Source organism: Pinus tabuliformis, chromosome 3_1, assembly GCF_031772625.1.
Source record: "Pinus tabuliformis cultivar Carrire ecotype Pingquan chromosome 3_1, CPIR1, whole genome shotgun sequence".
NCBI lineage: Eukaryota > Viridiplantae > Streptophyta > Pinopsida > Pinales > Pinaceae > Pinus > Pinus tabuliformis.
This window is the reverse complement of record NC_142301.1, coordinates 916927958-916940105: the sequence shown is the minus strand read 5'-3', so window position 1 is coordinate 916940105 and position 12148 is coordinate 916927958. Positions and strand designations below refer to the sequence as shown.

Below are 12148 nucleotides of genomic sequence, written 5' to 3'. Positions count from 1 at the left end.
ATTTTTGTATAAATAGGAGTGCACCCTTCATACAAAGGGTTGTTAATTGTAAGTTGTAGATAGTGGTTAGAGGTTAGAGGTAGCTAGTTGTTAGTTGCTAGTTGGAGGTTTCAAGTTCCATCCAAGATGTGATTTGTAAAGTGAGGAGAGAGAATTCTTGTAATATCTTGTAACTTCATATTTATGAAATACATATTGCTACTTTGATCTCCAAGATGTGATATTTGTTCGGTGTGCTTTCTAAGGAATGGAGGGATTCCATCAACCACAGTTTGCACATATTTGTACATATTGGTAACATAGTGTAGTTATTTTATTTCATTTCAATTCAGAAAGTATCTTTTCATTTTATGCAAGTGTGATTTCCTTTATGCAAGATTTCAATTTCTTTATGTTTGGTTTGGTTTGGATTGGATTGATTTAATTAACTTTGTAATTAGTTTTAATTGCATTAGATTAATCTATTCTAATAAATAACCACCTAGTACATAGTACATGCATACCTCGTCAGTTCTACGAACCCCACGTTGACAATTAATGACAAGGATTTAACACACAATTAAATCACCCAACAGGTGTCCAATTGTGTCGCACTATTGGTTGTTGGGATTCGCTCCACCTGGGTGTTTGTGAGAACCCTAGGATCAACAGCTCAATATTGTGCATTGAAACAAAAAGTGGATCTAAGGTTATGCAGTTACGGAAGTAACCACCTCCCCTCTCTCACATTGTTTTGGCTCAATTGTCTTCCTAGCTCTGGGATAGGAGGAAAATTGCTCATTATGGATTACAAAGCTAACAAAAAAGAGAAGCTCCACCAGGTATTCTCTTTCGGCTATGGACTCACAATTACAATTCTATTTTCGATTTTTAAATGGCTTATCCTTTACATATATTCACTCTATTTATTTAGTGGAATTGGGGTTTTTGTTGCGGACTTTTGTTCTTCCTTTGCACATGGAGTGATGGCTCAACACATTGCTCGAAAGCATTCCCTATGGAGAAACGAAGGCTTTCCCCAACCTTCTAGCTATAGGTAAATTTAAATATTTGAATCTCATTGAGTCACTCTTTTGGACAATAAACCCAATCTCCTTCATTCATTCTCGGAAATTCATTATGAGCTAGCTAGTAATAAATTGTGATCGCCTTAACGGTTGGATACAGGTAGGTTCCAAACCCTAACCAGTGATATGTTTCAATGTTTCAATGTATCTTATTTCTTGAACTATGAATTTGTTATTAATGTTTTACCCTTGTCATGGTGATGACAGGTTCGGATTTTTTAAACCCTTGCGAACAAAGATGGGTGATGACTTTTGTTCCAACTCAAGCGAAGGTTTCCAAGTTTTTTATGATTACTTCTTGATTTATTTATTTCAAGTTCCAATGAGTTCGAGACCCAATCTTTAGTTTTTTTTTTAAGAAAATTAAATACGAGTTGTTACAGAAAAAGATTTAATTCTTAGTTGGTTTGCTTGCACGGGTCTCGGTTTTCAACGCAAGTAATAACAGCTACAATTTGCCATCCGTTTTACAATTTTTATTCGTATACAAAGATAATAAATAGATATTTATTTACATTGTTCCTTCCTCTTTCCAGCATATGCAATTATACAACAATTTTCTTTTTCTTTTGTTGTAAACTTAAATTTAGAATAGCTCTACTTATATAATTGTAATTTGGTCTGGAATAATCTGTGTAGGCTTAGAAACAGGTTTGCCTGCCCTCTCCAATCCTTTCTTTTTAGTTTAGAACTGACTCTAGGCTACCACTATTTACCCAACTTGGCTCGAAGACTAATCTAACTCACCATAATATATTAATATCTCCTTAGTCTTATTATGCATTAATTCACAGCATATTTTTATCTTATATAAAAAAATCATGCCATAGCAATCTATAGAAACAAATTACATCTGGAAAGAAATCATAACAAAAACATACATATGATACCCATATGTTAATTCAGTTTAGGCTACCACGAAAATCACAGGGGAAAAAGACGGTTCCACCCAACCAACGAGTACATCTAACCTCTACCAGACTCCCCCCAAGCTAGTTTCACTTCCAGAACGATTTTCTTGACAAGGACCAGACCAGGTCCACCTATCTTGCTTAGGATTTCACAGACCTCACGAGTCTAGTTAGGAATTCCACTGGCCAGCCAGTTCAAAAATCCTTTTTTTTCTAACAGCATTTTGTCTTCCCTTAATAGTATCTTATGTGAGGTATCAAGTTTTCAACTTTTATTTCTTCTCTTGGGCCTCCTCCAACCAAGCTCCAAGTCACTAGGCTGTCTTGGGTTTTTTCCCTAGCACCCTCTTGGCTCCATTTTCCTTAAATGAGATGATATATCTCTAGGGAGAGGAATAATTCTCTGGTAAGTGAAAGCCTCATTTAGAACCTTTTCTCTCGTAAATTTCCATAACTAACCATAATCAATTCTATTAATGAAATTTAGAATTAAAAAATAAGCATTTATGTTTATTCATACATAGTCCACAGTCTGTCAAACCATTTCAATAAAAATAATTAAAATATTTACATTTCAATAAGAGGTATTACATTTTAGTGTTCTTTTTGCTTAAAAATATTTTATTTTCTTTATATATATATATATGAAAATGAGTTGCTTAAAATTCTTTTCATTTATTTCAATTTAAAAATTGAACATTTTTAAACATAAAAAGAAGTTAAGGCTTAAGATTCTTTTCATTTATTTCAATTAAAAAAAAAACTTTTTTAAAAATGAAAAGAAGCTATTTGTTTAATTTTTTTAAAATAAATATATTTAATGTTAAACGATTAAATAACTTTAAAGATGAAAAGAAATTGCTTGCTTAAGATTAATCTAAACATTTCTTTTATTGAAAAATAAATAAACATTTCTTTTATTGAAAAAAAAAGATTTTTAAACCCTAAAAGAAGCTACTTGCTTAAAAAAAAATTCACTTATTTCAATTTAAAATTTTGATATTTTTAAATATGTAAAAAACGACTTGTTTAATATTTATTTTATTTATTTCGACTTAAAAAATAAACATCTTAAGATTCTGAAAAAAATAAAAAAGCTTTAATCTTAAAAAATGAAATAGCTTTGAAGATAAAAAGACGATTAACAGTTATAAAAATTTAAATATACTTAATTCATTTTGAAGATAAAAAGACGATCAAGAGTTATAAAAATTTAAATATATTTAATCTTAAAAAAATTAAATAGCTTTAGAAAGGAAATTAGCATGCGGCTTGGGTTTTAAGCGGCTCTTCTTCCGTTGGTCTTGATCCGCCACCCTCCGGCTCTGGTTTGATGAAAGGAAGCGTCGGTGTGAGCAACGACAGGGTAAGTCATTGCGTGGATCCGGTTTCTCCTTCTTCTAACTGCGCTAGATTTCGGTCGCCGGTGGGTACGTGTACGTGTGAGCCAGTTGCGGTGTGTTCGGGCGACGCTAAACAGGCCCTGGCGTATTCGGTTGGTCCAAACGAGTCTCTTCAGGTGTCGAACAGTGAGTCTATGCAGATATCAGACTACGTTGATCAAGGGCGCGTGAGTCTGATCGGCCAAGCAGCGTGTTCTGGTGAACGCTCTCTGATCGGTTCGCAGCAGTCAGTGGCCGGTTCTTCGGATGGTATTGCGGCTGACTCGTCAGAAAATAAGGGACTGCGCGTAAGTTCTGATGAGCTAGTATGCCCGCGTGTTTCGGATGGTATTGTTGCTGGCAGGTCAACGGATATAGGACTGCGCGTAGGCTCTGATGAGCTGATATGCACGTGTAGATCAGGCCTCTCTAGTGTACGCTGCGCGCGGGGTAATCCGGTTGATTATGGGCTGGAGTCGATGGTTCAAGGTAAGTCTTTCCGGAAGAGCGATTCGGTGGGTAGTGAGACCGTTAGTGGGACAAGGGACCCACCTCCGCGCAGCGATTTGACTGCTAAGTCTACGAAGGCATACATACTCTACCCCCCTCTGGTTTTGAACCTGTGACCTCTTAGGAGGAAACACATGCTCTTAACCATTAGGCCCACTCAAGCTGTATATAAACAAATGTGATATTAATAGTCATTATGATAATAAAGCAGTAATATATAAAAGTAATAATATAAATGATGAAGTCGATAATAAAGTTTCTAATAATCTTAGTTGTGATTTTAGTAAGATATATAATAATAATAGTGGTCGTTGTAATAAAGTGTTAGATGGGATTAATAGCCTTAATTGTAAGGTTAATATTAAGGGTATGTCGGTGGGTAGTTCGGGTCCCCTCCCTCAGGACAATAAGGTGGTGAATCTGTCGAGTTTTTCTTTTCCGCCTGCAGTTTTTAGTCTTTTAGGGAAAGGTCTTAATTTTGCCTTAGCGCCCAGAAAAATCCCGGTTGAAGACATCATTTGCGATGTAGAATATGGCATTAAGAACCTTCCTGATAAGATTAAAGACACGATTAGGCAGGATTGTGCCGTAACCCTGAGGAAGGCTAAGCCTCCCCGTGGCAATATCAGCAAGGCTGAGTTTGAGGCTCTGAAGAGCTTGAACGGTAATCGTGACGTCGTGGTCTTAAAAGCTGATAAAGGTGGGGCTGCCGTTATCCTGGATAGAAGGGATTACAGAAATAAGATGCTTGACCATCTTTGTAATAGTGGGAGTTATAAGAAGCTTTCGAAAAATCCCCTCAAAAAGGTTTCCAGAGCGGTCGCTCTTGCGATCAAGTCGTGCAATTCCACGATTCCTCTAGCCCAGAAACTGATTGAGGGAAATCCCATCACTCCTAGGATATATGGTCTTCCAAAAATCCATAAAGATGGGGTCCCCCTGAGACCCATTGTCAATACCATTGGTGGTCCGACTTACCTCCTAGCCAAGTTTCTCGCTGCAAAGTTGAGACCCTTGGTTGGGAAGATTGAGTCCTTTGTCAAAGACTCAGCTTCGTTTATTGAGGATCTTAAGAGAATTAAGCTTGAGCCCGAGGACATTCTGGTAAGTTTCGACGTGGTCTCTCTTTATACTTTGTATTCCTATCAATGAGGCCTTGGAGGTAATTAATAAGCTAACTGACCCTGATACGGCTATGTTAGTTGAGCTTTGCCTTACCTCCACCTTTTTCAGCTTCGAGGGAGAATTCTATGAGCAGACCTGCGGAGTTGCCATGGGCTCCCCTTGTCCCCTGTCGTCGCTAATCTCTTCATGGAGGAGTTTGAGTCTAAGGCTTTGACCTCCTCTCGTCTCTTACCGAAGCTTTGGAAAAGATTCGTTGATGACACTGGTGTTGTCTGGTCTCATGGTCCTGATGAGCTGGATCGTTTCTTCAGTCACCTCAATAACCAATCCGCCGCCATTAAATTCATGATGGAAAAAGAAGATAATGGTTGTCTTCCGTTCTTGGATGTTCTCATCTCTAAGAAGGTGGATGGTTCCTTTTCTCATCAGGTGTTTAGAAAGAAGACGCATACTGAGCAATACTTGCATGCTTCTTCGCATCATTTCCCCGCTCAGAAGTTAGGGGTTCTTAGCACGCTTGCCACCCGTGCTGTAAGAATTTCTGATGAGGAGAGCCTGGAAACGGAGAAAGCTCATCTCCTTGATGTCTTTGAGAAGAATGGTTACAATAGGCACCTCGGTCAAAAAGCCTTCCTCAAGGCCAAGAAGGAGCCTTCAATCCGAAGGGTTCCTAAAGATCATATCATGGGTGTGAACCTTCCTTACATCCAAGGGACCACGGATAGGATTGCGAGGATTCTGAGGAAGTACGATGTGCCCGCAACTTTTAGACCTCTCAACACTATCCGTGGCTCCCTCAGGTCTGTGAAAGACCCTATTGACCCTAAGGACATGAAGGGCGTCTATATCATTCCTTGTTCCTGTGGGACCCCTTATATTGGTGAGACTGGTCGCTCTATCAATCAACGGATTAGCGAGCATTCGGCTGACTTAAGACATGGTAGGACCAAGTCCTCAGCCCTCGCTGAGCATGCGGTGAAGACTATGCATCATGTATGTATAGAAGAGGCTCAAGTCATTGCCAAAGTGGCGCAGTTTCACCATCGCAAATTTAGAGAGGCCCTGGAGATTGAGAAAAGGCCGAACAATCTTAATAGGGATGATGGCTGGAAGATTAGCAGTTGTTGGGTCCCAGCCTTGTCTTCCTAGCCTCCTCATTCCCCTTTTGTTAGGTCTTAGGATTTCTGTCTTCCCTCTCCTTAGGATTGGAATAATAATAAATAGAGATTATTCAATAAATATGAATTATTATAATTTATTGATTTAATTTCAATGACCATTATATTTAAATAATAAATATGGATTATATAGATATTTTATATTATTCATTTTTAGATATACATATACCTTTATTATTAAACGAATACATTTAGTTAAATTAACTAATGAATTCTTTTAATATATAAGTTACCTGATTTAGCTAGTTTCTAAAAATAATATATTATATATTATTTGTTTTTAGATATACATATACATTTATGAATTCTTTTAATATATTTCCCTGATTTAGCTATTTTCTAAGAATAATAATAATTTAATATAACAAGAATATTAGTGGTTTGACTAGGGTCATTAGGTCAAAATTAGCCGTTGGCAATATAGCCATTGGCAATATAGTCGTTGGAGTCTCTCCACACTCTATTTAAACAAGCTAAGCCGGATTGGTTCTTCAACTTGTTCTGACGATGAACCACACTGGTTGGTTTGAAACGCGTCGACAAAAGATTGGTTATGTAATTTCGCCAAAGATTATCTAAACAATTTAAATAGCTTTAGAAAGGAAATTAACATGCTTTAATCTTAAACAAAATTAAAATAGCTTTAAAAGATGTCAAGAATGGGATTTGAACCCATGCCCTTTCGGACCAGTACCTGAAACTGGCGCCTTAGACCAACTCGGCCATCTTGACACGGTTGATTTTGTGTTGTCCAGCGTAACCATCAGTTGTTCAACTATGGCACGTTACCGCGAAACCATTAAGAATAATTTGATACGGTATTAGCAATTAATACTGTATTCTAGTGGTGACTAATTTCCCTATCACATGACAGATGGAGTTTCGATCCACGTAAGGCGACTGCTATCCTCAGATCTCTTAAAGACGAAAGCTTAGATACGAAAGAACATGTAAGTTTTCTGTTAATTAAAAAAAAAACATTTTTATAGAATTAAATATCATATTTTTCATACTATTTTAAATAATTCATCACTATAATTAAAGTTGTTACTTTATATATCATGCCATTAAGATTAATAACAATTCTATTTTTGCCTCTAATTAAACCTAACTGTTTAGAAAAGGGTATATGAAAAAATTAAAATGATAAATTGAAAACCTAAATATCTCTTAAAAGCTACTATTTACAAAAGGGAGAGATCAGGAACAATTATATTCTTAAGGGTTTAATTAAATATATATTTTTAAAATGGGGTATATGAAAAATTTAAGATAATAAATTAAAAAGCTAAACATTTAAGAAATTATAAAAATATTATAGTTTGGGATTTAATAAACTACAAATAACATCTCATATTTCATAATAGGTAGATAATTAAGGCATATGTTTTGTATGTTAGAGATAAAAATAATACGAGAGAAATAATGATAACAATCGTATACACAATAAAAATACACACAAACAATCCATACTATGATTTACCTTGAGAAATTTCAATTGGGAAAAATTAGTTGACAATAATATATTTATTATTATATTATGGCTTAAAAACAACTGTGTCGACCAACATCTTGGCCCAACTTGACTCTGTGAACCCTTTGCTCAACTCAAGCGTATTACAATGGAGAATCCCCTAGCCTTTAAAAGACTTCATCACATGTAATCCATGGACTCTAATACCATGGGCCACCAAAACCATGTGCCAAAAACCACCAGTATGAACCTAACAAATTTGGCTCTTTCACTGAGTCAAAATTAATGCTAACATTCCCCCAAAAAAACTTACTGGGAAATTTGCATGCTCTTCGCCCCTAACACCTATATCTACTCCAAGACTTCACCAACAGGGCACACATGCCTAACTAGGTCTTATAGCCATATGCCTATATACATGCAATTTACAAATTTCATTTCCAAAGTTTTTTTTTATTGTTGTCCAACACTTATGCTACCAGTAAATCTCATGTATACACATTTTCTCACACTAGGTGCTCTCCTCGCCAAATCTCGCTTGTATGTCTACATCTCACCTTGTTGGAAATCTATTCCTCTCAGGCAATCTTCATGTATGTGGGTCAATCCCAATCGAGCTTCTATATGTTAACTTTAGCTCAACATACAATGTGTCGGCATTTGCAATCATCACTTTCTTCTATAGGTCATGATCCCTTGGTTTTGATACCAATTACTAGAGATGAAAAATGAGAGAGATGTAAATCAGTAATAACACATGAACACCATATTTCACCCTAGAAACCCTTATAGGAAAACTAACTAGGAATAATAGATCTACTATTTCCCATGGCTTAAAAGTAGCCATGCCTTACTTAAAAGCAACCAAGTTGACCAACATCAGCCAAGTGAGCCCTCTGCTCAACTCAAGCACACTACAATGGAGAATCCTCAAGCCTTTTCTTCATCACGTGTAATCCATGGGCCCTAATACCACGGGCCACCAAAACCATGTGTCTGAAACCACCATTATGGGTCTAACAACATTGACTCTTTCGTCGAATCAATTTTATCCTAAAATGGTCAGCCTTGAGGTCCCTTTAACCATAAATCTTGTCTTTCAAGCATGCAACCAAAAATAGAAATCTATTCCACTTCCACTATTTTGGCTCACGCCTTTTCTTGGTGCCTACATTATAAGATAAAGTGGAAGAAGAGCCATTGGTGGAGATCACACTACTCGAGATTACTCATCTTCATCAAAACTATATCAACAACTATTATCTACATAGTTAATGGTTGTTTGCCTCCTTCATTGGATTTGTACTCATCAATTCACTTGATCGAAACAAATAATTGTGAGATATATATGTTTTCAAGGGTTTTCTTATAGTTCTTTTTTTGATCAGTTGATTATAAGAAACTTTTAGAGATGAGTTCCTATTTTTGGGAAACTTGAGACTAGTTATGTAACAACCCTCATGTTTAGGGCCCATTTTTGTAACGTGATTGAAATTCCAGTGTGGGCATAAGGCCACGACAAGTGGATACAATATGTTGTAAACATGTAAATTTAATTTTTGTGATGATCGACTGAAGGAGGGGATGACCTTATGGATCCCAATGTCTAAGGGAGCTTTCTTGTGTGCTTGAAAGGCCATGAAAGCCAACCCTGAACTTAAATGTTGAACTACCGTTTGTAGACTTGGTTGAGCCAACCAAATAATAGGTTAATTTATGAGATATAATTGGAGGCAGTGGTGCAAGCCCTATCTAGCCACTTCCTGATAGTCAAGTTATGAGATGTGATTGTAGGCGATGGGAGTGGAGGATGGTTCATATTCCCTTAACGGATCGATGAGATAGGGTTATGCTTCTCAAACACACAATGGGACATTGAGAAGAATGATATGAGTGCACAACTAAAGAGAACATGATATCTCTCGAGTCTGTTGGTTGGTTGGTTGGCTCTCTCATGTGGGTTGATTTTTGGTGTTGGCTCTCTAGGGAAGAATGGTGTTTTGGTTCTTGTTGCATATTGTTGGAGAATGGAAGTTGTTGGGCTTTAGAAGTGGAAGAAAAGTGTTGTCTGAGCTTTTATGCAGAGCCTTACGCAAGAGCTAAAAAACCTCTATGAACTTTGGTGAATTTCCTGTGAATTGTGTGAGGGCACTAGATTGTGTTGTCTAAGAATATGTGGTTAGTTTGATTCTCATTGGATGATTGAATCATTGTGGTGATTGCTATATAGTTGATAAATCACTTGGATAGGGAATTTTGAGTCACTATGGTGCTTTCTAAGTAGCTAATAAACCACCTGGAAAATGGACCTCAAACCCTTGTGGTGCTTACTATAAAAAGACAGCTAATAAACCACTTGGACAATGGATTCCAACTCCTAAGACTAAACAATATCTCATCTAAACCTTGGGTGAATCCATGTGAATGAACTCAAAGGAAAGAGTGAGTCACTATGATGCTTACTGCTAGGGATAGTTGAAAAACCACTTTGGTGTTTGTTGCAGGTACAATTGATAAACCACCTTGGTGATTATTTTCAAGGAGTAGTTAATAAACTACTTGGACTATGGGCTCTATCTTATGAGTGTTTAATCAAACCTTTGGTGTGAATTCCGTGAGAAATCATTCCACATACATTGGATCCAACTCTGGGGTGGTTATCTACAAGAAATTTGTGGTGTAACTAGCCTATGGTTGGGTAGAGAGTGGAAGTCCCTCCTTTATTTTCTAGTCAGTTTAAGTGGTACTGATAAGTATATTACATTTGTGTATTTGAATCATGAACTATGATGTTCATTGATATGATTATGACTTGTATGAAATCTATTGTGTCTATGAATGTTAATGAACGTCTGAAATTTGTTTCTTAATTTTTAATTCATGATGGATATGGGAACTACGTGTTTATGATATATTGTTTGACAACAATGGCTTCTATATATATTATCTTAGTTTTTTAAGAGGATTAGATATGCATGATAGATGGAATACATTTTTTCTTGTATATTTATGCAAATATGGGTGCTCACGCTTAGTTAATTGATATTCATAGCCTTTGAAAAAGTCTAACCAAATTGAAAGTTGCATAGTGGAAGTGATAGTGCCTTATTAGAGGTTTCATTGAATTGGTGAAATAAATAGATTAATTGAGATAACATGTTCCTATGTAAAATCATGTGAATGGTGCGCATGGGATTAATTACTAATACTTTTAATCAGATGCTTAAATAATGTTTAGTTGATTTTTAATCATGGTTTTAAACTTACCAACCTAGGGAAAATAATACTAGAGGAAACACAGTATTGGGGAGATGATCCCAGGGGAAATTGTTGGATGTGGAGCCTGATTATCTTCATGATTCAAAGGTCTTGTTTCAACGGTGTTTGGATCTCAATCCCTTACGGGGTGTTGTGGGGGTGGGGATTTCCCCACCACTATTGGTGCCTAAGGGGTCCAGGGACAGGCAGTTGCATGTTTGGAGCCCCCCCTGACAGGCATTCGGGAGCAACACCACCGGAGCTAAAAATACATGAAAATTTGCCTTGTAAAATATTGTAATTCCATAGTCAATTTGGGCCATTCATTAAGCGAATGATTTGACAATAGAAGTTATGTTAATTTAACATTTTTTCCCTAGAAGGCAACCCCTTGGTTTATATGAGGGGATTGTATTATGGTTGTGTATTATTGTTCTTAGCAAGGAAGAGAGAGGAGATTGTGTGTGAGTGAAGAGGAAATTACAACGGATCTATTTTAGGTTGTATCTCTTCATTTTTCTAGATAATATAAAGTAAGGATTGGTTGTTTCTCCGTGGACGTAGCCCAAATTAGGTGAACTACGTATATCTGTGTCTCTCTTATTTTATGTGTTTTTGTGTTTAATTTTCTGCAATATTTTATGTGTTCCATTGCTCTGTTAAATAATTTCTAATAACTAGTATCAGAGTCGAAGTTTTGTTGGTTGACAAACTCGAAGGAGAGAAGGGTTCCTAGTTTGAGTGGGAGCAATGGCAGAAGACGGTAGGATTAGGGTCGAGAAATTTAACGACCAAAACTACTAGTTGTGGAAGATGCGAATGGAAGATTATATGTATCAAAAAGATTTGTACCTACCATTAAGCAAAAATATAAAGAAGTCGATGAGTATGTTAGACGAAGAATGGGATATTCTTGACAAAAAAGCATTAGGAACGATACAGTTGTGCCTAGCGACGTCGGTAGCCTTCAATATTTCGAAGGAAACAACAACGAAAGGTCTAATGAGGGCCTTGTCAAAACTATATGAAAAAACCCTTAGCCTCGAATAAGGTATTTCTTATCAAGTGTTTTTTTAATATAAAGGTGTCAAAAGGTGGATTTGTTATTGATTATTTAAATGAGTTTAATATAGTTACCAGTCAGTTAAGTTTTGTATGGGTAAATTTTGATGATGAAGTTAGGGCTCTATTGTTTTTATGCCCATTACCATAAATTTGGAATGGTTTAGTTATGGCCATTAGT

The 12148-nt window shown here is 36.4% G+C and overlaps 1 non-coding gene across 1 annotated transcript; it reads right to left on the bottom strand.

Moving 5' to 3' along the window:
- Nucleotides 1-6824: 6824 nt before the first annotated feature.
- TRNAL-CAG (transfer RNA leucine (anticodon CAG)) lies at nucleotides 6825-6905 on the bottom strand. The gene has a single exon. It is a non-coding gene; the product is annotated as a tRNA-Leu (tRNA).
- Nucleotides 6906-12148: the final 5243 nt, after the last annotated feature.